General features: G+C 48.0%; 2 pseudogenes; both read left to right on the top strand.

The window, feature by feature from the left end:
- Positions 1-504: 504 nt before the first annotated feature.
- LOC119292695 lies at positions 505-4,571 on the top strand (annotated as a pseudogene).
- Positions 4,572-5,824: 1,253 nt separating this feature from the next.
- Positions 5,825-7,849, top strand: LOC119292694 (annotated as a pseudogene).
- The last annotated feature ends 16,530 nt before the right edge of the window (positions 7,850-24,379 follow it).

Below are 24,379 nucleotides of genomic sequence, written 5' to 3'. Positions count from 1 at the left end.
GCAGCTGAGGGCATCCGGGGGGGCTCCTCGCCTTCTTGCGGCCCTGCTTACCAGCCATCGCCAAGAAGATTCGCCGGCGCAAAGTGGGGATTTGTGGAGGGGGCGTCGAGAAGAACCTACCTTTCGATCGATCGAGGTAGGGACTAGGGAGGCCGCCGTGTTGCATCGGCTAATAAAGGCGGGGGCAAACCTTAGGAGCTATGATCCCGATCGGAGTTGGATTTTTTTTTTTGAGAAATCTCGCCTGCTTTATTTAATAGTAAGTATGCACGTGCAACGCACGTATTATATAGTTATGAAATAGAGAGAAAATTGAATCGCAGGACGGGGAGCGGTGGCATAAGTGTCGAGGGAGGAGGATTGATTATTGCGGCGTCCATGCCTGCAGGTTTCCTTGGTATTTTCAAGCTAATTTTAGTGACTCCTTTGATTCTGTTGGACTATTTTGGAAAAGATTATTGGGAACTTTTTTGTGTAAAATTAGTAATCAATAATTGGAAAAGCATGGAAGACGTAAAAGAAATTTTCAAGGTAAGACCTGAAGCTTCCTTGAACTGAATGTTGGTTATGCAAGCAGTCGAAGTTAGGATTTAGCGTGTCAGTTATGCACTCTGAAGAATGTAAATCTTTGAACTTGTCTATCAAGTTAAGGATAAATGATCCGACTATCGACATACTTTATAAAATCTCTCGGAACACCATCTATAATAGATATAGCAAAAAAGTAAGCACAATGTCTTAAAATATCAAACTGTGTACAAGTCAATTTTACACTAAAAGTAGAAATAGATTTTATGCACTATAAATGACAGAATCTACCAACAAAGCTTAAAGGCACGGACGGGCAATATATATTTGTGAACCGAACATGACATAAACTAGCAATATAACCTCACACCACAGTTTGAAAATAAATATGATGATACATGACATTAACATTAAAAGTAATGTTAAAAAATTTTCAAGCCATCTGACAAAAATAGAATATCACATTAACCAACAGTCTTCCCTATTTTTCACTCTAATTTAAGGGAAATAAACATGTTTTTTACATGACAGGGAAGACAAATGACACATGCTCCTTTTCAGTGGCAAAACAATTTCACTCCTGAAGATAAGTGTTGGAAACATGTACATCTTCTTATTTGACACATGAACAAGCGATTGGATTGCTTCCAGTATTACAGGGACCAAAGGTCATGAAACATCAATGTGAATCCCATATTACATCAATTTGGATTTTCCCTTTCATATCTGCATTGTGTAAAGTTGGATTAGATTGCAGTATTTATATGTAATTTAGCAAGAGTTACCAAGCCATTAACTATAGAATCCAAATTTATTTCTTAGGAAAACATTGATATTATTTAGGAGTGAAAGACATACCTGACCCCACAAATTTTTTGTCATAATTTTTTGTCATAGAAGTAGGAGCCCACCACATCTATGATGATACCGGGTTTTGTCATAATTATCATCATAGAAGTGTCATATGTATGACAGAAAAAAAAAATCGTTCGGCCCAAAATGTCACGGATGTGTCTTTGTCTTGTAGTGAATATATCGATCTTCATGTCTCGACCATTTCGAGACTCCTCGTCATGTCCGTGATCACATCCGGGACTCCAAACAACCTTCGGTACATCAAAATGCATAAACTCATAATATAACTGTCATCTAACTTTAAGCGTGCAGACCCTACGGGTTTGAGAACTATGTAGACATGACCGAGACACGTCTCCGGTCAATAACCAATAGCGAAACCTGGATGCTCATATTGGCTCCTACATATTCTACGAAGATCTTTATCGGTCAAACCGCATAACAACATACGTTGTTCCCTTTGTCATCGGTATGTTACTTGCCCAAGATTCGATCGTCGGTATCTCAATACCTAGTTCAATCTCGTTACCGGAAGTCTCTTTACTCGTTACGTAATGCATCATCCTGTAACTAACTCATTAGCTGCATTGCTTGCAAGGCTTATAGTGATGTGCATTACCGAGAGTGCCCAGAGATACCTCTCCGATAATCGGAGTGAAAAATCCTAATCTCGAAATACGTTAACTCAACAAGTACCTTTGGAGACACCTGTAGAGCACCTTTATAATCACCCAGTTACGTTGTGACGTTTGGTAGCACACAAAGTGTTCCTCCGGTAAGTGGGATTTACATAATCTCATAGTCAAAGGAACATGTATAAGTCATGAAGAAAGCAATAGCAACATACTAAGCGATCAAGTGCTAAGCTAATGGAATGGGTCAAGTCAATCACATCATTCTCCTAATAATGTGATCTCGTTAATCAAATGACAACTCATGTCTATGGTTAGGAAACTTAACTATTTTTGATTCGCGAGCTAGTTAAGTAGAGGCATACTAGTGACACTATGTTTGTCTATGTATTCACACATGTATTATGTTTTCAGGTAATATAATTCTAGCATGAATAATAAACATTTATCATGATATGAGGAAATAAATAATAACTTTATTATTGCCTCTAGGGCATATTTCCTTCAGGTGCGACCAGGGAAGGACGGTGGTTTGATGTAAAACCAGCCTGCCCCATCTGTGACAAAGGTGAGGGAGCCGAAGGTCAAGCTCTCTCCTGGTGGGAGGTTGCCATACATGATGGACAACACCATATGATAAAGAATATGAACATAATCCTTAGCAAATCTTGCATCTATGTTCCTTTGAAACGATGCTCAGCGTAGGAAAAATCCCATAGATAAAAATCCTACAAAATTGTACACCAAATAAGCCCTAAAAAATACCAAAATGCTAAAATTCATATTTTTAGGCATGGTAAATCTAACGCTTTCCTATGGCAAATTATGTTGATGGTAATTTTTTTAGTGAGCATGACAATCCCTAGCAGAAACACTTAACATGTTGGCGGAAGTTGCTTCGCGCCAACCGAAAGGGTATCCGGCAAAATTGCGTGGATTCCCGCACATATGGAGGAATTGGGCTCGCGTATGCGGGACCCCACAAATTTTTCTGGGATGGCCCGATTTGAAGCATCCGTTCCTGCCGGGGATATGAAATGGATCCTGCAAACCGGCAGTTATTATAATGGATGGCCCGATTTATAGGATCTGCTAGCACTTCGAGCACGCCATGGCCGCCGCGGAGCTCGAGCTCAGGCAAGCGGACACCGTCGACGTCCAGGACTGCTGGCTCATGGATCGGGACAACATAGACTTGACGATCCCGAGGCTTGAGCAGCTGCTCGAATGCCGGTCGGAGCTGCTCAACAGGGTGCTACTGAGGCAGAACCCGCACGACGTCCAGGCGTGGTACGAGCGGGCCAAGATCTTCCACAAGGAGCCCGCGAGACACGCCGCGACCTACGTGGAGGCCGTCAGGACCGTGGATCCAGCGAAGGCGACGGGGAAGCCGCCGCACACACTCTGGCTGGCGCTGGCCAAGATTTACGATGACGGTGGCAGCATCGACTGCGCCCGAGACGTCCTCCACAGAGCCATGCAGGCAAACTTCACGTCGGCGGAGCATCTCGCCGCGGTTTACTGCGAGTGGGCCAATATGGAGCTGAGGCACCAGGATCCCGAGAGGGCCATCGATCTCATTCGGCGAGCGACCACGCCACCATCGATCGAGCCCACAACGCGCGCCGCTGCTGCCGGCGGCAAGGACGTCCGGGTGAAACTGCACCGGTGTCTCAAGCTGTGGCTCGTGTACCTGGACCTTATGACAACACAGTGGTCACTTGAGTCTAGCTGCGCCGTCTACGACAAGATGCACGACCTCGACGTCATCACGCCATTGCTGGTGCTGGACCACGCGACCCTGCTTGAGCAGCACAGCCGGTTCGAGGACGCGTTCCTTGTGTACGAGCGGGGCGTCAAGTCCTTCAAGCCCCCACACACCGACACCATATGGGAGGCGTACTTGACGAGGTTCGTCCAGTGGCACGGGAAGAGCAGGCCGAAGAGGGTGCGGGACCTATTCCAGGCAGCCGTCCTGAAGTCGCCGCCGGAGAGGAAGAAGGTCGTGTACCTCAGATACGCGAGGTTCGAGGAGGATTTCGGCCTCACGAGCCGCGCAATGAAGGTGTACGAGGATGCCACAAGCGCCGTCCCCGCCGGCGACAAGCTTGGAGTCTACGAGGTGCACGTCGCGCGGGCTACCGAGCTCTACGGCCTTCTGAAGGCGAGGGACGTGTACCGCCAGGCGATCGTCGGCAGCGGGCTGCTCGACGAGGGCGCGAGGGCGATGTGCGTCGGGTTCGCCGACCACGAGATCAGGCTCGGTGAAGTCGCGCGCGCTCGGGCGATGTACGCCTACGCGGCGGCCTTCACGGATCCCGAGGTTTGCCCTGAGTTTTGGAAGCGGTGGAACGACTTTGAGGTGCTGCACGGCGACGAGGGTACGTTCAGGGAGATGCTCCGCGCGGAAGGACCATGGCGGACATTGCCAGAGACGGAGCAGGGGCACGGGGTGAGATCCGCACCGACGCCGGCGTGGTGGAGCAGGGGCTGCGCCCGTGCGCCGGCCAACGTTTCGACGGTGCTCAGCAATGCAAGCGGATACGTCTAGTGTAGTTCCTTCTTTTTTCTCCTTGTCACTTGACATGACATGTTAGTTGTGTTGTCCAGTTCTACTATGTGCTATCTCCAGATCGTTGATGTATCATGTATGTACTCACATTCTTGAGCACCTTTTTGCGTGAAATGTACTCCCTCCGCACTAGTGTCAAAAACGTCTTAAATTATGAGACGGAGGGAGTACTGTTTTGAGTTTGTTTACTAATCTTCATATTTTGCATGATCAGATGATTTCGGTTTGTGGGGGGGAGGGGGTGTCATCGCTAGTGAATGGGTGTGGATCGCCGTCGCTCCCAAGGGATCTCCATTTTCATCGAAATCGTTGACCGCCTCGTGCCCAAGGGCTGCAAGGGGGTTGGTGGTCAAACGGGTTTGGCGTCGAGGTCGGCGTCTCTGTTAGTTGGTCTTGGTTCCCTCACCGCGCCTGTTGTGTGGTGACCTTCGTTGTGTTTCTCTGGAGTTGTAACTGGGCTACCATGGTGGCCTGCCTGAGGGCCTCCATGGTTCATACGTGGGGTTATTTCCTAGTAAGGGTGTGTCCAGCACCCACAACGCCCTGTCTGTGATCTTTGATGATAGTTGGTGTCATCGTTGTTCTGGCGAGGCTCAATGTCCCGGCCCCGAGAGTCATGAACCCCCGAGAGTCCGGTAATGAGGATGTTGGAACCGATGGGGTTCCGCCAAATTAGTGTGGAAAACGTGGTGCTGATGGAGTGATACTTAGTGGCTCAGAGGTTGGGGGGGCCATGGACGATGGAACCACACGAGTTGTCGCGGATCCGTTGGTGTTGGTGACGATTAGAGTCATAGTTGGTGCTGAAGATCTGCTGCCCGTTGAGCCGCCCGGGGCATTCATGAGAACCTGCTCCAGGGAGATGGACTGTAAAGGTTCGTCACCATCCTGGTTGGTGTCAGCGTTAGGCTTGCACCCGTCTCCTCGCCTTCCTCCGTCTGCTTAATGAATATGATGCTAGGCGCAGTATCATCACCGTCTTTTGTTTCCGGGAGTGAGATGAGGGTAGCAAAGCTCAGATACGACACAAGGGCGTGCTAGTTTTTTGTTGTAAGGTCGATGCAACTTTTCGAACTCAAGGCCGGAATACAAACTTCGGCCGCGAGGTTTGTCGATGCGAGGTCGTCGTCCTTTTAAGCCCGAGGCCGGTGGTATTGGTGACATGGGCTCCGATGGGAGCACGCCTACGGCCAGATAGGGCGGTGGAACACGGAGTCGAAGATCGCCATAGCGGTCGATGACGAACCTGAGCGACCCGAAGAAGGTGTTGCGACCAGGGAAGGACGGTGGTTTGATGTAAAACCAGCCTGCCCCATCTGTGACAAAGGTGAGGGAGCCGAAGGTCAAGCTCTCTCCTGGCGGGAGGTTGCCAGACATGATGGACAACACCATATGATAAAGAATATGAACATAATCCTCAGAAATCTTGCATCTATGTTCCTTTGAAATGATGCTCAGCGTAGGAAAAATCCCATAGACGAAAATCCTAGAAAATTGTAAACCAAATAAGCCCTAAAAATACAAAAATGCTAAAATTCAGATTTTTAGGCATGGTAAATCTAACGCTTTCCTATGGCAAATTATGTTGATGGTAAAAAATTTAGTGAGCATGACAATCCCTAGCAGAAACACTTAACATGTTGGCGGAAGTTGCTTCGCGCCAACCGAAAGGGGATCCGGCAAAATTGGGTGGATTCCCGCACATATGGAGGAATTGGGCTCGCGGATGCGGAACCCCACAAAAAAATTTCTGGGATGGCCCGATTTGAAGCATCCGTTCCTGCCGGGGATTTGAAATGGATCCCGCAAACCGGCGGTTATTATAATGGATGGCTCGATTTACAGGATCTGCTAGCACTTCGAGCACGCCATGGCCGCCGCGGAGCTCGAGCTCAGGCAAGCGGACACCATCGACGTCCAGGACTGCTGGCTCACGGATCAGGACAGCACAGACTTGGCGATGGCGAGGCTCGAGCGGCTGCTCGAACGCCGGCCGGAGCTGCTCAACAGCGTGCTGCTGAGGCAGAACCCGCACGACGTCCAGGCGTGGTACGAGCGGGCCAAGATCTTCCACAAGGACCCCGCGAGACACGCCGCGACCTATGCGGAGGCCGTCAGGACCATCGATCCGGCGAAGGCGACGGGGAAGCCTTCGCACACGCTCTAGCTGGCGCTGGCCAAGATTTACGAGGACCGTGGCAGCGTCGACTGCGCCCGAGACGTCCTCCATAGAGCCATGCAGGCGAACTTCACGGCGGCGGAGCATCTCGCCACGGTTTACTGCGAGTGGGCCAATATGGAGCTGAGGCACCACGATCCCGAGAGGGCCAGCGACCTCATCCGGCGAGCGACCACGCCACCATCGATCGAGGCCACGACACGCGCCGCTGCTGCCGGCGGCGAGGACGTTCGGGTGAGACTGCACCAGTGTCTCAAGCTGTGGCTCATGTACCTGGACCTGATGACAATGCACGGGTCGCTCGAGTCCACCCGCGCCGTCTACGACAAGATGCACGACCTCGGCGTCGTCACGCCATTGCTGGTGCCGGACCACACGTCCCTGCTCGAGCAGCACAGGCGATTCGAGGACGCGTTCCGTGTGTACGAGCGGGGCATCAAGTCCTTCAAGCACCCGCACGCCGAGGCCATATGGGAGCCGTACCTGACCAAGTTCATTGAGAGGCACGGGAAGAGCCGGCCGGAGAGGGTGCGAGACCTGTTCCAGGCGGCTGTCCTGCAGGCGCCGCCGCAGAGGAAGAAGGCCGTGTACCTTAGATGCGCGAGGTTCGAGGAGGACTTCGGCCTCGCGAGCCGCGCGATGAAGGTGTATGAGGACGCCGCGAGCGCCGTCCCCGCCGGCGACAGGCTCGGCGTCTACGAGGTGTACATCGCGCGGGCTACCGAGCTCTACGGCCTTCTGAAGGCGAGGGACGTGTACCGCCAGGCGATCGTCGGTGACGGGCTGCCCGACGAGGGCGCGAGGGCGATGTGCGTCAGGTTCGCTGACCTCGAGATCAGCCTCGGGGAAGTCGCGCACGCTCGGGCACTGTACGCCTACGCGGCGGCCTTCACGGATCCCGAGGTTTGCCCTGAGTTTTGGAAGCGGTGGAACGACTTTGGGATGCTGCACGAAGACGAGGGTACGTTCAGGGAGACGCTCCGCGCGGAAGGACCATGGCGGGCGTTGCCAGAGATGGAGCAGGGGTGCGCCGGCCAGCGATTCGACGGTGCTCAGCAATGCAAGCGGATACGTCTAGTGTAGTTTTTTCTCCTCTTAATTATCTAGACATGACACGTTAGTTGTTTTCTCCGATTCGAGTATGTGCCATCACGTTTCGGAAAAAATAAGTACTATGTGCTATCTCCAGATCGTTGATGTATGTACTCACATTCTTGAGCACCTTTCTTGGGTCATATGTATACAACATTACTACCTCCGTCCTAGTTTGTTGATTCCCATAGTATTTTGTGTCAAAGTTTGACCATAGATTTAACTAAGTAAATAATAATGCATGTCAGCAAAAATTATATGCATGTCAGCAAAAATTATATGCCTCGATTCGTATTTGAACATAGTTTTGAGAGATATTATTTTTAGTTACATGCATTAACATTTCGTTAGTTAAATTTAACGTCAAAGTTTTGCACAAAATACTAAGGAAACTAATAAACCAGGACGGAGGTAGTAGCAGTTAGAGCATGGCTAATAGAATCGCCCGCTGCTGGCTTTATATTGGTGCCATCTCAGCAATAGCCGGTGTACAAGTAGTCTCGTCTAATAACGTTGGCTCTATATCAGCTGCTGGATGACTAGAGTAATTAATGTCTATATGCAAGAGGAGAAAAGAAAGAGCAATTGATTGGATGGTGGGACAGAGGGAATCGGGAGCAGCCTTGCTAGCGCCAGCTACCGGCTGCAAGCGGGGGTAACGTCCTCGCGCCTTGTGCTGCAGCCGAGCGATTGACGAAGCGCTCGCTTCTTTCTGTCTCCTGTCTTTACTCTCCTCCAGCTCAGATTTTTGCTGATGTGGAATCGCTTGTAGCCTGCTGAGTAGGACTATTATACTTGCTCTTATCTGCCCTCTCTTTTCGAGTTTGCTATTAGAGCATCTCAAAATAGCCACGCAACACGCTAAAAATGCGTTAGCGCTTGCTCCAACGGCCGCTGCAAAATATAATGCGCCTAAGCTGCTCCAACAGACACACGAAACTGCAGCGCGTGCGAGCAGCCGGCGCTTGCCATATGTTGCATTTTGGAGACATTACGGTGATATTTCAAACATCAAAACAAGACAAAGCATAGTTTAAATCACCCAAACAAGTTCATGACATAAAAGTTTAAATTCATATCCCAAGAAGGGACTAAATAAACACACGGGACTAGCAAATGGTATAACCAGCATTGCTAGACCAAACAACAAGCACATCTGGTCAACATCATTGCGGGCAGCTTAATGGAATTTGTGGACAAATCAAAACAAAAACGGCTGGGCTAGGCAAGGCCTGATTTGTCCGTAGGGGAGTAACTGGGAATTTTCCCCAATGGACGTAACCAGCTCTGCTTTCACAGTCTTAAGAGGAGAAGCCCTGAACGCTTGCAGTTGCCATCCTGTGATCTAAGAGGCAAGACATCTCGACGGTAAACTTTATAAGGTAAACAGATTCAGAAATGTTAACTCCTCAACAATCTTATGGTCAAGATTGTTTTGCTGGTATAAGAGTTTTGATCAGCATTGATTAGGGACACAGGGTTCCCATCAGGCAACCGATTACTGATGGAATTAACTCACGCAGACAGCAAAACCTGTTTCAAAACTATGAATTTGGTAGCCTAGCCCTCATCTTCATGGTATAACATGATAAATCCAGTGTGTCCATGCCATGGCTGCGAATACTTCAGTTTAGATGAACAAAACAGCAACAAGCATCACATCATCGCCCATAAATAATTTACAGAAATGTTAACGCCCACACATGTGGGCATTCAACACCCCGACCACACGCAAACATCTCCGTTGGCTTCGGTACGCACGAATCTTGTAGCAAACAGGCCGGTTTTCGATGCCACGTAGGACGAGTCTCGTGTGCGGTGTGTGAGTCAGTTCGCCTGCACGGTGGTTGCCATCCCGTGGTCAGCGATTGCCACTCAGAGGCCTGCGGTGGAACTGCCATGCGCCTGCACGCCACACTCCGACCGTGGTTGACGTCAAACACGTCGCACACCCCTCCACCCTCACCCTCACGGTTCCATTTTACTCACCCGCGACGCATTTACTGGCACAACCCACTCGCACTTGAAACCACTAGAGGAGAAGGCGAGAGGAGAAGGCGACGGCGGAGGCGGAACAATCGACGGTGTTCGCGGCCGTCGGTGGTGCTCGCCGGAGCAGAGCGGCTTTGCCGGAACCCGTGCGGGTTGAAGGTAATGCTCGCTTCATCTCTCGCAACCACTTCCTGCATTTTTTCCCATTTCCCTCCCTATTCGATTCCTAGATCGATTCATAGAGATTCTGGCGATTCGGCGGTGCGTCGGCGTTCCCGCCGGCGCCGAAGTTGTCTGCTAGCCGTTTTTTTGTGGCACTGGGCAGTTTCGTCACCGCGGCAGCCGCGGCATCCTCGATGCGGTTATGCCTGTTCCAAGGCACGCACTAGTCTTGCGCATGGATGTGGGAGGTGTCCCCCGGTTTGTTTTGATGCCCATTGGTTTGAATTTGTGTTTGCAGTCAGTTCGTGCGAGAATTTTGAGGGTGATCTTGAAGTCGAAGTAGTTGCCATTGAAACCTAGATCTAGTTAGTTTGGTTTTGGAACTGTAGAACGAGACGAACTTGGCAGAATGGCTGAACTTGGCAGAATGGCTGAACTTGGCAGAACGAGGCGAATTTTGTGTGGCAACTAAACTCCCTGAACAAATGTGATAGTTGCCACAAACGTGTTTTCCTTTGCGGCAACAAATTACCGAAAATGTATGTCATAGTTGCCACATTCAAGCTTTCACATAGGGCAACTAATTTTATTGAATGACTATGATAGTTGCCACACACACGCTCTTCCATGTGGCAAACTGAATTTTGGTGAAATTATATGATAGTAACCACAAACATGCTTTTTCATTGTGAGATCTCATTTTTTCTGAATTATTTGTCATAGTTTCCACACTTTGATAGTTGCCACAATCGGTAGTCAATGCAGTTTCGGTATCCAGCTGCACTGGACGGCAACTAATGTGCACATCGAGTGTGCGTGTTTGCCACTTGGATTGTATAATCATGTGGTAAATAGAATGTGAACACAATGTCTGTTGCCACAATGCAGATATGACAGTGTGGCAAATTGGCTGCATAATATGGCAACCACATTTGCGTACCAATTATGCCGGATGCCATATCATGTTTGTTGCCACATCATGGCTGTTGTCATGTTACAGTCAGTACAAATGTGGCATTTTCAGTGTACTACGGACGCAATTTTTTCGTTTTGCCACACTGACTTTTGTGATATCTGAACACATTGTGCCTGTTTTTTCATGTTATCGATTCAGATGTGGTTTCATTGCTTTTTTTGTACTATATTGGGCTAACATGGCAACTTCAACATTTTGTTTTCAAGTGCATTAACCAACGTGCTTACTTGCCACGTTTATGTTCTCGACAATCATATGGGGGGGGGGGAGGGGGGGCCGCGTGCATGTTCATGCTATATTTTTGCATTCACTAGTTGACATTTTCTGTTAGGTGGCAAATGCTTACCTCTTGCATTTACATTTTCCCCCTTAACAATTTGGTCTGTTCCTACATCAGCAGAATGGCTCGTGGCGATCATCAAAATGATGACGATGATTTCATGGATCCACCACAGCATAACCGGGCAACTGGACGGAGAAAAGAGGGCGACGAGGTAACTGTCCACACACCCGCCCCATCTCCTCCCGATTTTTGTTATTGGTTGGCACCTATATCTTTTGTAGTCGTCTGTCATGAACTAAATTCTCATGACATTGCAAAACATGGCAACAGCTGATCACTTTTGTGTCTGTTTTTTGCAGAAGAAGAAACGTATTCGCAATAGAGCCTCCCAAGAACGACTGACTGCGTTGACTGACAAATTCAGTGATGATCAGAAGGGGGCTACTTCTGAGATGGGCATGCAGTCTATGATGGCTGTCCGGTGCACGAACCTTGCTAACCCTGTATGCGACTGGCTTGCTGAGATATATGAGCCCACCTCCAGGGAGTTCGTGATTCCGGGACGTGGAAGACTCCCGTTGAACGAGGATTCTGTGTTCTGCACTCTGGGTGTGCCTCATGGACATATCAAAGTCCCGTACGAGGTCAACAATGAGATCGAGCAAGAGTTGTTCCCCTGTTTGTTTCCTGGGTCGGAATCCATGCCGAACACGTCTGCAATGGCAGATTCGCAGCAGGCCATGACGACGCATGGAGATGTTTTCAAGATGAAGCTACTCATGTACCTCATCTTAGCTATTTTCGCGCCGACCACTTCCCTTCGCCCAAGGAACAAATGTTTCCCCATCCTGGTGAATGATCATCCTTTCTACTTTATTTTCCTTCAATCTTATGGCTCCGATGTCACGTGTTAAGCTAATGACTGCCAGTGTTTTCGTTGTTATTTTCCGTTTGATTTCTGATGCGGCAAACTTTTTGCCCTGAAATTTTGTGTGGTGCAGGCGAATCTGAAAAATGTGAAGAACATGAACTGGTGTAAGTTTATTGCCGACTTTCTCCATGATGCTTTCGAAAACAAGATGTACCAGAAGGGTTGTCGACTGCATTTAATGGTATTTATTTTACCAGATCTCTATGTGAACTCTTGTTTTATAACACAGTTTTATTCATGCATGGCAAACCGATCATAACAAGATGGCAACTGCCATAATGACAATGTGGCAACTGCCATAATGACAATGTGGCAACTGCCATAATGACAATATGGCAACTGTCATACTGACAATATGGCAACTGCCATCATATTAGCATGGCAACTGTTATCACAGTATGATGGCAACTGCCAACACACTATGATGGCAACTAGCACATACATACTATCATTGGATCATACATTATCCTGCTCTTTTTCCCAACTACAAAGTACCCATGATGGAAACTGACATTTCTTTCTTTGTAAATTTGTTTTAAATCAGCTGATGTATGTCGACTGTCTTGATCTGTCCACCGTGGATTTCTCTGGGGTAGGAGGCCCGCCGCCTACGCACAAGTTTGCTGTTTCTGCGTGGACCATCAACGCTGTCAAGGTTGTGCTTGCCGCAGACAGGGCAACTGATACCACATATGGAAAACTACAGGTTAGTTTTTGTTTATCTCTTCCCACGGCATGCTTACAAATTTGACATGAGGCAACTGTCCGTGGTTTATAAGGCATGCTTACAATTTCTTTTTGTTTTTCATAGCTGATGGCCAAGCATGCTCTAGACTACAGCGTGTTTGGGGGGGCTCAAAAATTTGAAAAGTGGATGGACGTGCACTCAGCTCCGTCTTGCCCTTCTGAGGTAATCAAAATATCGACATCCATTGTTTGCCGTGGATTACTTGTTGATGTCGCGCAAGCGACTGCAATACGGGTTGTTGTTGATGCTTCTTGTTTTTGTGCACAGGCGAGGGCACCAGTTGAGCATCTAATTGGGCAGTTTGCATCAGGAATGACCGGCTTGCTCGGGGAGTTGGTTGAGGGGTGGACGTCCCTCAGTGCCTCTGACAGCGATGCGGTTGCGAGGCAGTTCACTTCATTTGTCCCAGAACATACACATCGACCAACCGGTTGTCGTGGCCGGTATGACTACAACAGTTCCCAAGAGCCCAGTGACACACAAGATGATGTAGATGGAGACGCTGGCATCAGCAAGGATGACGACGATGACATGGATAATGTGCATCAGGACACGGATGACGATGAACATGTTGAAGTTCGCACAGGCGCCAACAAGGGCAAGGATGCAATAGATGCCCCCCCACCGGAGAAAGTGATAGAACATACGGCTGCGAGAGGCGAGGGGGTGTTGCCATCAAGGAGGGGGAGGGCTCCAGATGATGTTGGGCAGGGTTCGCATGGCAAGAGGTCTAGGACCGATCCCGTAGCTGCCAGGAGGAGGTTCGACTTTCAATTTTAGTTTTCTGCTGTGTCTATTTTCTTGGAACAATCTCATCCATTTCTCTGCACTTGTTTTTTTGTCAAGCGCGGCAATGGGTTTGTTGTCTGACAGTTGCCACCTTCTTTTTTCCCTCCATCTATTACGTGCAGGGAGCCGACCGCTGGTGGACGAGCAGTTACAAAGAAACAGGCGCAAACACCAACCCATGTTTCTGCTCGCTTGAACAAAGGTGCCCCCATTGTCGGTGACACCCCTTCCACCAGGTCTTCTCCTCGTACGACGACGACCAACACCGGGGATCCTGTCGTGTTGCCAGACCTGAGGAAGCCAGTCAAGAAGTATGTTTATCCATGTGCTTTCATGTACATAGTGGTATTTTTTCTTGAATTTTCAATGCTACTGTTTCAGCTTGTCACATGTTCTTCTGTCATTGTCCCCCATGCGGCAACCGTTGTTTTTCCAAATGATTTCTTCCTTCATTTTTTTAGTTTATGACAACTCCTATTGGTCTTTACATGGCAACTGGCATCTAGGCCAACTGGCAACTACCACTCTTGCTAATGGCAGCTGCCATCTTTACCTTTGGGTTTGTGAGCTCATCCCACACACAGGTTTCAAATTGCATTCCTGACAGAACATACACTTGTATCATTCTTCAAGTTTGCTAACATGGCAACTGCTGCTGGATGGCAACTGCTAACTATGACACATGGCAACTCATGTTCCCATTACATGGCAACTACTAGCTTTTCCACTTGTTTTCTCAATTCTTTTAAGATTTATACCATGGCAAACATATTTTTTGTTCATTTTTCATACCTTTCTCATGTGATTTTTTTCTTTTTGCAGGGTGAAGAAGACCACTATGCGCGGGGCCAAGCATAGCAGTAAGGACCCGTTCAAACGCCTACATTCAAAGTTGTCAACGGGGAGCAACTCAGATGTACATGAGGCACCAGGCGACAATACTGCTGTTGCACCGTTGACCGCTCCCACCAACTCTGATGCAAGTGGCCGACCATCTCCGCCGGCTGCGGATGTCCAGGCTAGAACAACAGGCATCCGTACATCGGGGAGTGACGAGTCGGTATCTGCCAGGACAGCTGAAATATTGCCAACTCTTCTTGCAATGAAGGATACTGCTGTGAGCCATGCCACCCCATCAGCAAGCGTTGAAGTGGACGCTCCCGAGACGAACCTAGGCAAGGAAGATTCCCGCTCTTCTGACACTGATTCCAAGCGCGTGCGTGGTGGCACACCTGTGTCCACGACAGAAGCTGCTGAGGCGGCAGTTCATAAGGATATGCCATCTACAGGTGAGAGTCCTAGCACAACAGCTCCAGCCCCTGTCGGTGCAGATACTGCTAAGGTGACCGTGGCGCGTGCTGGTCTTCCACCTAGGTGTCGCAGCCCTCGCAAGCAACCAACAGACATACCCAACGCACCGGCTGTATCTAGGAGCAGGAGAGACGAGCCTGGGTATGTTCCTGCGTCCACACTGTTCCCGCCACCCGCCAGAAGCAATGTGATGGAGAAACCGCAAGACCGGAGCACAATTGATGCAGGTGTGAAGTCGGGCACGAGTGACGCAGGTGAACGGTCGGGGCAGACTGCGCCTTTACCCGCAGTGGAAATCCCCAGCATAAATCTGCGCACTTCCAGGCTCCTAGTCAATGTCGGTGTCCCCTACAGCCCAAACAAGAAGATTGCCATGAAAGCTGCTGCTGATACCACCAACAACACGCCCCGCCCTGCAAATAAGCCCGAACATTCTGTAGCGACCGATTCAGATATGTTTGTCGATCTTTCACCATTGGATTCTGCCCCGCAAATCGTTTGTGGTCCGGCCAGTAGGAATGAGAGGCACCCAATGGCATTTACCCCACCGAGCTTCAGCCTTGGCATCAGTCAAGATCAACCAGTGGTGCACGATCCTTTGCCAGTTGCCTTTGCTTTCCCAGGAGGCATGCCCGCAATGATGGCGCAGCCAATGGTCGAGGGCAGGAAGGCTGTCAAGTTCGCGGAGCCAATTGTGCAAGGTACACTTGTCATGTCCTTATGATTTTCCTGGATACATCTTTGTGGTTTGAATTTTGTCCCAATCATATTCTTTTGGGTGTTCTCACTTGTGATGGCAACTGCCGTGTGATGGCATGGCAAGTGGATTTGATGCACCATGGCCTACATTTTTTGGTTGCCATGCTGCATTTTTGACATTCGGGTAAACACGTGGCAACTGAAGTTGATTCATCATGGCAACTGTATTTGCTGGTACATGGCAAATATAGTGCATTCCACATGGCAACTGGATTTGCCACACCATGTCACCTCCATTTTTTTGTTACCATTCTGCATTTTTTCTGTATGGCAATCACATGGCAAGTGGAGTTGACACAACATGGCAACTGCATTTGATGTGACATGGCAACCACAATCCATCTAGATGGTAATTCAGCACAACTGCATGGCAACTGTAGTTGCCATGACGTGGCCACTGTAGTTGCACCACACATGTCAATTTCCCCACTATTTTTCTACCTTCATGTCACATCATACACCCTATTTCCTCACAACCCATCTGTTTTCTGACTTTCTCCTTGTCCTAACACACTTTTTATTTTTTGAGCCATTGCAGGCACCCCTGAGGAAATTTCACCGTCACTTGACGAAGCTTACCGCAAGATCGAGGAGGCAGCATTGCAGAGGAGGACCTCGCGAGGGCAAGGGCAATCAAGTTCCAACTTGCCTGCAGAGACGGCATCTAAGGATACCATCAGAAGTGCCACCCATGGTTCTATGAGACAGCAGAGGGTAGTTCACCCACCTCCCGTGGAAGACTACGAGCCCGAATTCAGGGCCACTAAGGAACAGACCCAGCTGTACGACATCATCAAGCAGTTTGGAAATGCGAGGGCCAGCAGCAAGCACATGAAGGAGTTGAAAGCGTAAATGACCACACCCTATAATCTCTCATTTTGCTTTGTTCCTTTCTTAACATTCATCTTCTTCATACTCTCTGTACATGATGCGCTTACGTTCTAGTTCTTTCATATATTTTTTTTACTTAGCATGCATGATTCTTCCATGTTATGTCATTTTCATACAGCTCATGTTTGGACAGAACCAAAGTCATTCAATGCGGAGCGACGTACGTTGACCTAGGTGATCTCGCCGAGTCCGTGAGGCCAAACGGTAAAATGTCGACAAATGTAGTTGCATGCGGGATCGACTACATCAACAATCACATCGATGTGTGTGCCGACAAGATCATCATGCATTACAGTGTGACATGCAAAATATGGGATGGTGACTTCCACCATAAAATCCTGAGAAGAATTTCGCTCAACACGATGAATTCAAGCTAACACTGAAGAAATATGTGAGTTCTCCTCCCCTGTCTGCACTGTTTTTTCACATGGTGTGGTTTTTGCCATCTGCTGCACTTGTGATTATGTGGCAGATGTTTTCATGTGGCAACAGCTGCCGTGCACACTGTCATCTTGATTTTTGCATCCCGTGCGATCTACGTGGCAATTTGATTGTAAAATGCACGGCACATTTTGCTCACCCATAACCAAACATTCTACGTGATTCTATTTTTTTGTCCCTCCGCTGTTCTTTTTGTGTGATCTGCTTTCTCATTCATTCACTTTTCAAATGCAGGTCATGTTCCCCATGTTCCAGGAGCTTGCACCACATGACCAGCAAGACAAGTGTGGTCACCACTATGCCATCTGCCTTGACCTGAAGAACCAACGTTTTGAGGTGCTTGATTCAATCCGTTCGGAAGCTGATTCAGACCTTACTACACACGCCGAATTCTTCATCAAAAACCTCAAAGAGACATGGAACCGTCACTACGAACATTCAAAGGTCCAGATCAGGCATTTCCCGATAGAGTATGTGGCGACTATGAAGCAAGGGAACACGTAATTTCTCAACCCCCTCCTTCATGTGCTGTTTACATCAATCCAACCCCTATTTTTGTTGTCACTTCTGAATTGAAGTCTATCTTTGATACGTCTGTCCTTTTTTTGCATGTTCATCTGAGTCTTTTTCTCGTGCAGTACAGACTGTGGCTTTCATGCGCTGGAATACTTTGCAAAGTGGGAAGGCAGAGTTGTCCCTGCTATCTCAGCTGCAATGGTCGTTGAGCTCCGAAAAATCCACACATGGAACTGGTTGACGAATGAAGATTTCAACAAGCGGTCCGGAGCACGCGAGTTCATGGAGGAAGCTGTCAAGAAAATCAACAAGAAGTACAAGTGATCACGTGGTGTTACACACCGGACGCATACCTTACATTCTGTTGCTGAGGAATGTAAGGTACTTATCTCTTTGTTATCGTTGAAAACTATGTCAGTGTGCTATGTTACGACTGCAACCCCGCGCAGGCTACTTTGTAGTGGTGGTGTGTGAGCGACAATTTAGTAGTTTCTCTAATATATGTGTGGACGTGAACCTTTTTTAGGCGTAAATGCACATATTTATTATGTTTTATCATTATTACAATGGTTTCATCGCTTACAGCTCCAGTTTGCTGTTTTGATTGCGTCTATGATGTTCTAAAACAGATGGAAAATGTAGTTCAACATACACGGGTAGCGAAAGTCATCGACGGTTTTCATTTTGTCAGTTTTGCTTCTTCTTTTTCATCGCTAAGTGCACCGGCTAGCATGGGGTAGGGTTGATCATGCATCCACAACCTTGGCTATGGTTTATGCACGTTACGCCTTTTTCCAACTTGTTTCCCATACATCGCCCACAACACCCTATGTTTCTCTAAACCGCGTGGTATTTGTCCTGGAAATATATGTCATGCAGAGTCATTTCAAATACCATGGTATATTTTCAGCAGAGCTAACATGGCAGATACAGTTCAAACAACATGGCAGATCAAACATAATTAACATGGCAGATGCAGTACAACTAACATGGCAGATCCAGTACAACTAAAATGGCAGATCCAGTACATCTAGCATGGCATATTTAGTACAAAGTAGCATGGCACATATTTTAGTATAAAATAGCATGGCATGGCAGATTTAGTACACATAACATGGCAGATTTAATACACATAACATGGCAGATTAAGTACCCATAACATGGCAACTGCATTTCTCCACTCAATGAATTTTCCTTCCACTTCTGATGCTCCTCAAGAGTTATTCTCCCAAATTTAAAAAAACTCATCGTCTAGGGTACAAAACAAAATGTCCACAAGGACCATTTCACATTGCCCCAATTTCTGCTCATGGATTGCCCGCCCCTTTCTTCGTTTTCTTGTGTTTTGCTTGAATCTCCAATCCTGACTTGTACCTTATCTCTCTGGGGCGACCCTTTGTGATGGAACGGGGTGGGTTCCTGACCTGGGTTTATGTGCTTGCTGTTCCAGATCCTATCTCCGAGTTTTCAGACGATGGCCCCGTCGATGAAGGCACACTTGATGTGCGGGGGAACTGGTGTAAGGCTTCCTCAGCTTTCCTTTTCTTGATCTCATCAAGCTCTCTTTTCAGTGCCTTCCTGTGTTTTTCTGCGACTCTCGCTGTCTCATCACTCTTGCGCGCTTCATCAATTAGCTCAGCATAGTTCTTTGTGAGCACAACGTGCCTCACGGCTTCCATGGTTGACTCAGGTCTCTCGTCATGCACAGCCAGAACTGTGTGTGTTGTCTGCGGCGCCAACGCGTCGTCAGCGTCCCAAGTCCATCGCCGCCTTATGAAATGGCGGGGCATCCGTGTCACAGCGTTCATGTCCATTACCTTTAGTATGTGACAACACACAATGCCGTCCTGTTTGAACTTGCAGCATTGGCAGTAGTATTCACCTTGCTCGATCGAGGTTTTCACGAAGTAGTTCCTTCCTTTGTGTGGGTCTTCAGGTTCTGAATCCGACATGCCCAAAATAGAACACACCTTGAACGTATGTTCGCCCACCTGGAAAGCCGTGAACATGCTGGCACGCTTTATTTCTTCCTGAAATCTGCAAGTTTTGTGTGTTTTATGTTAATCTATCGTGCGATCTTTTTTTTGTAGGACGTTACGCTGTCATGGAAATAGAACTAGATTTTTGTTTGAATATGGCAAACATAGTACACTGAACATGGCAAACATAGTACACTGAACATGGCAACTGTAGTATACCAGACATGGCAACTGCAGTATACCTGACATGGCAACTGCAGTACACCAGACATGGCAACTGTAGTACACTGAACATGGCAACTGTAGTATACCAGACATGGCAACTGCAGTACACCAGACATGGCAACTGGAGTACACTGAACATGGCAACTGTACTACATTTTCAACTGGCCATCGTCATTTCCACACCAATATTTCCCCCAATGGAAGCACAGTGCATAAAACATGGCATCTACATTTGAGTAAAACATAGCAATTGCATTTTCAACAAACATGGCAGTTGCATTTCAGTAAACATGGCAATTGCATTTCAGCATATGCGTTGACAATATAACATTTTTCAGTTGATATTGGCATTTGCATACCAACATGCCCCAATGAAAGTACAGTTCATTAAACATGGCATCTGCACTTCATTGAACATGGAAAATGTATCCGAGTAAGCATTGTAAACAGAATTTTCATTGAACATGGCAACTGCAGCTGAGTAAGCATGGCAAACAGTATTTCATTAAACATGGCAACTGCATATCATGGCAACTGCATTGCACTCTACTAGGCACCTACTGCCTTAGTACTTTTCCGCAAATAAGACCGTAACGCAGCTGACTTACTTGTTAAAGATCTTGTTTGTGTATATCTTGCTCATTTGCCTCTCCATCGGTAAATACGTCAGCAATTTTAGTTGTTTTAGTGCGGTGTTCGCTTCTTGCTGTAGCTCAGATCCCAGTATTTTTTGTTGCAAAGCTGTATATTGCTTGGCAAACTGTAGCAATGAGTTGCCAGGACTCACGTATCGCTTCAAAACAGCATTGAACCTCTCGCTACGCTATGTAGTCTGCAGAAAGGGGAAGAAGCACTGCATGAAGTAGGCGGGCACCCAGTACATTCGCTTCTCCCACAGGCTAGCAAGCGTCTCGTTGTCTTGGACTTCATGTGCTTCAACCATGGCCATCCAGCTCCTTTCAAACTCCTCGACCGTCAAGCTGTGGTCCACGCACAGCTCGAATGCCTTGTGTAGCTCTGGACGGTCAGCAAAGAACGGTCCTAGCGTCTCCTCAGCCTTCTTTATAATGTGCCACCTGCAGTGCCTCTGCACTACCAACGGAAAGACCCCCTCTATGCCTGCCCGCATGCTGAAATCCTGGTCTGTTATTATGTTCATCGACACAAGTCCATCCATGCACTCCAAGAAGGTCTTGAACAACCAGACGTACCCATCCGTGTCTTCGTTCCGAACGAGCCCGCAGCCGAACTGCAACGACTGATTGTGGTTATTTATTCCTATGAACGGAGTGCATGGCATCTTCTACATATTGGTGAGGTACGTCCCGTCGAATGAAATGCAATCTCGGAAATGTTTGTAGGCTCTCCTTGCAGCACCATCCACCCAATACATGTTCCTGACACGGTCCTCATCGTCCAACCTTATCCTGTAGAAGAAATCTGGATCTTCCTTCGCTTTCTCATCGAAGTAGGCAATTGTGGCCTCCATGTCTGCCAGTTTGCTCTCTCTATGGTATTTGGCCTGTAGGTTTGTGACGTCAGCTGGTATGTACGGCATGCTACTCAGAGTCCCCTTTTTGCTGTGGATGAGCGATAGTATCTGGATCATTCTTGATGGACCGACGTTACAATCGTGTAGCAGCTTTACGAATTGTCTTTCGACGGGGGTGAACCCTCTGTGGGCGGTCAGAAATTTTACCAGGTCGAACTTCTTTATGAGTTGGTGGTTGTGCTCGTCAAAATAGTCAGTGACCACCCACTGTGTACCATCTACGTTTAGCTTACACCGGACAGGTCATTCAGTCTTTAGAATGATACCTCTCTTTCGTTCCGGAACGACAGGCGCATCACCTTTCCCTTTCTTGTTCCTCCGTGCCTTGTGGCACCTCATCTCACCTCTGCTGTACTCATTAGTTTTCTTAATTTTCCTATGGTACTCGGTGTTGACCGCAAATCCATGGAACTTTGCATATGTCTGGTAGTATTCCTTTGTTTCTTCGAACGATTCAAATCTCTGCCCAATGTACGGTGGCTGAGGTACCATGATCTCTGATTGCCCGCCATCTTCATCCCCTTCTGCCTCGTCGTCAGTTTCATCATTCACTTCAGTATCGGCGGCAGTTCCATCCACTTGAGTGTTGGCAGTGCTTGTGTTCAAAGGGGTGCTTGTCGGTATTGCTGGAATGATTGTCATTCTCGACTGTGACTCGAAATTGTCTGCGGCATGATTGTCTGCTGGCTGGTGGAACGCGTCTTCCGTGCGCTCAGAGCTCCTCGCAGTAGATGTCCCCGCGCCGCTGTTAACTGTAGTTGTAGGCCCTGTAATAGGAAAGTAAGTTTTTTGTTTGAATAACATGTGTATCGCAATGGATCACACCATCTACGAGTGATTTGGCACGACATCATTTCAAACAGCAAGCCGTGATTCTGCGCGTGGACATGTACGGCAGCTACAGCTGTCCAGTGATGGCAGCTACTGTTCAACAAACATGGCAACTATTGTTTTTGCCTACAAATAACTTCAAATAACAAATGTAGTGCTGTTTTTGTGGTTCAGTTTTTTCCCTTACCTTGTTGTGTTGCATTTGACCTTCTTGTGTGGTCTGTGACACCAAAATGACGTGCTCCACCTGCAGTTTCTGAAGCTTGCCACGAGACATTTGTCGGGTTACCACCAGCGTAATAACCTGTACGCAAAGTAGTGGTTGGTCAATTCATTGCAAATGCATTTTGTGTTAGCACGACAACCGCAGCTGCCCCTTCTGTGGCAACTGCAGTTTTACTGGCATGGCAACTGTATTTGCATCAACATGGCAACCGCAGTTGTTCCTTCATGGCAGCTGCAGTTGCCATGGCATGGCAAATGTAGTCACACTGGCATGGCAACTGCAGTTGTTCTTCCCTGGCAACTGCAGGTGTCCATGGATGGCAACAACAATTGTGCAGAGATGTCAAGTGTATTTTCTAATACACGGCAACTGTAGTTGTCCAGTCATGGCAATTGTAGTTGTCAACTATGCTCCTTCTGCTAATTGATCATCTGCAACTTCACTTTTTTTATGTACTCACCTGTGTATGATGTCGATGGCAGGTACATTGGTGCTGCCTGATGCCACGCGCTGCATGAAGGCTCTGCATTTTCACCCATGGTAACTCGTGAGTCCTTTTGCCAGTTTTTTTTTGCATGTTCATTTTTGATGTCCACTGCAGTATGTTCTCTTTTCTCAGTTTGCATTACCTTGATTATCCATACAAGCTAGTTGAAGTTGGTTGCCCGTACATTTGTCAGTGTTAGCGCCTTGTGAGTGAACTTGCCACGGGGGCCCCCTAATTGTGTTTTGGTCATAAGAACCTGCGAAAAAATGACAGTGTACGACATAAGTAGAATGTCATCTTCATCGTTGCGAAGATGGCAACTGTTCTCTTCTTTTGTTATCACGCATCATACCTACGCCTGCATACTGTTCTAGTAGTGGCAGCAACGGTCCTGAAGAGATGAGCTGACTGTACTCTGTTGCATCCCAAGGGGGCGTTTCTGGCCTTTGAGAACCCCAAGCATCAGCGCCATCTTCATGATTCATTCTTTCCGTGTCTCGCTTCTTTCCAATGTGTTCTCAACCACTGCATGAACAAGAAGGCATCAACAATCCACAAGAATTGTATTCTTCTGCTGCTTGCACATAGAAGATATGGATGGCAAGCGACGGGTCAAAATAGGTGGCAGCTACCGACAAGGAAAGGTGGCAACTGTCGTTATACACAAGTGGCAACTAATTTCTTCCAGCCCTCTTCATTCCAAAATTTGCCCCTACTGTCCTTCTTTAGTGATTCCTACTAATCCATTTTTCATACCCAACTACTTGCGTCAATTAAGCTAGGAAGTTAAGTCAATTTCAAATGTAGTACATGGCAGATCTGGTGTACTCTGCCTGGCAATTGCGACTACACACTGAATCATGTAGTGTTCTACCCCTATAGCATAGATCTAGCACAAGATCGGGAGATTTTCAGCCTTAAGGATGAGAACGTCGAGATCGGGAGATTCTCACCTGGTTTTTAGATTTTCGTTTCTGGAGGGCTGGGTTGGAGTTTGGAGCCTGGGGTGGGGAGGGTTGGGGTGTGGTTTTGAGGTGGGAGTGCCCTATGGATCTGCTCTGATTGCCATGGCAACCAGAGAAGGCCGGCGACGGAGGTTGGGGTTCGAGAGGTGGGGGACGATGGCGGCAGACGAGAGAGGGGATTGATCGGAGGCCATGAACTGCTTGGTCGTGCGGGCAGCGGGTCGGCTTGCCCGGACGAGGCAGTGCGGGCGGGGTTGGCACGCAACGGACGTGCGGGCCGTGCGTTTGTGTGCGCGAACGTGGTCGTGCGGGCCGGTTCCCGTCCATGCCACACAAGGCGTGCGGGCTGGTTCCCGTCGATGCCACACGTGTGGCAGTTATTCGGACCCATAATTTATAGACAAGTTTATTGCAAGGTGAAACATAGATCAACTTAGATCACAATGACTAGTTCCAG

Source organism: Triticum dicoccoides, chromosome 4B (genome assembly GCF_002162155.2).
Source record: "Triticum dicoccoides isolate Atlit2015 ecotype Zavitan chromosome 4B, WEW_v2.0, whole genome shotgun sequence".
NCBI lineage: Eukaryota > Viridiplantae > Streptophyta > Magnoliopsida > Poales > Poaceae > Triticum > Triticum dicoccoides.
The sequence above is the reverse complement of the archived record's forward strand: the minus strand, read 5'-3'. Positions and strand labels throughout refer to the sequence as shown.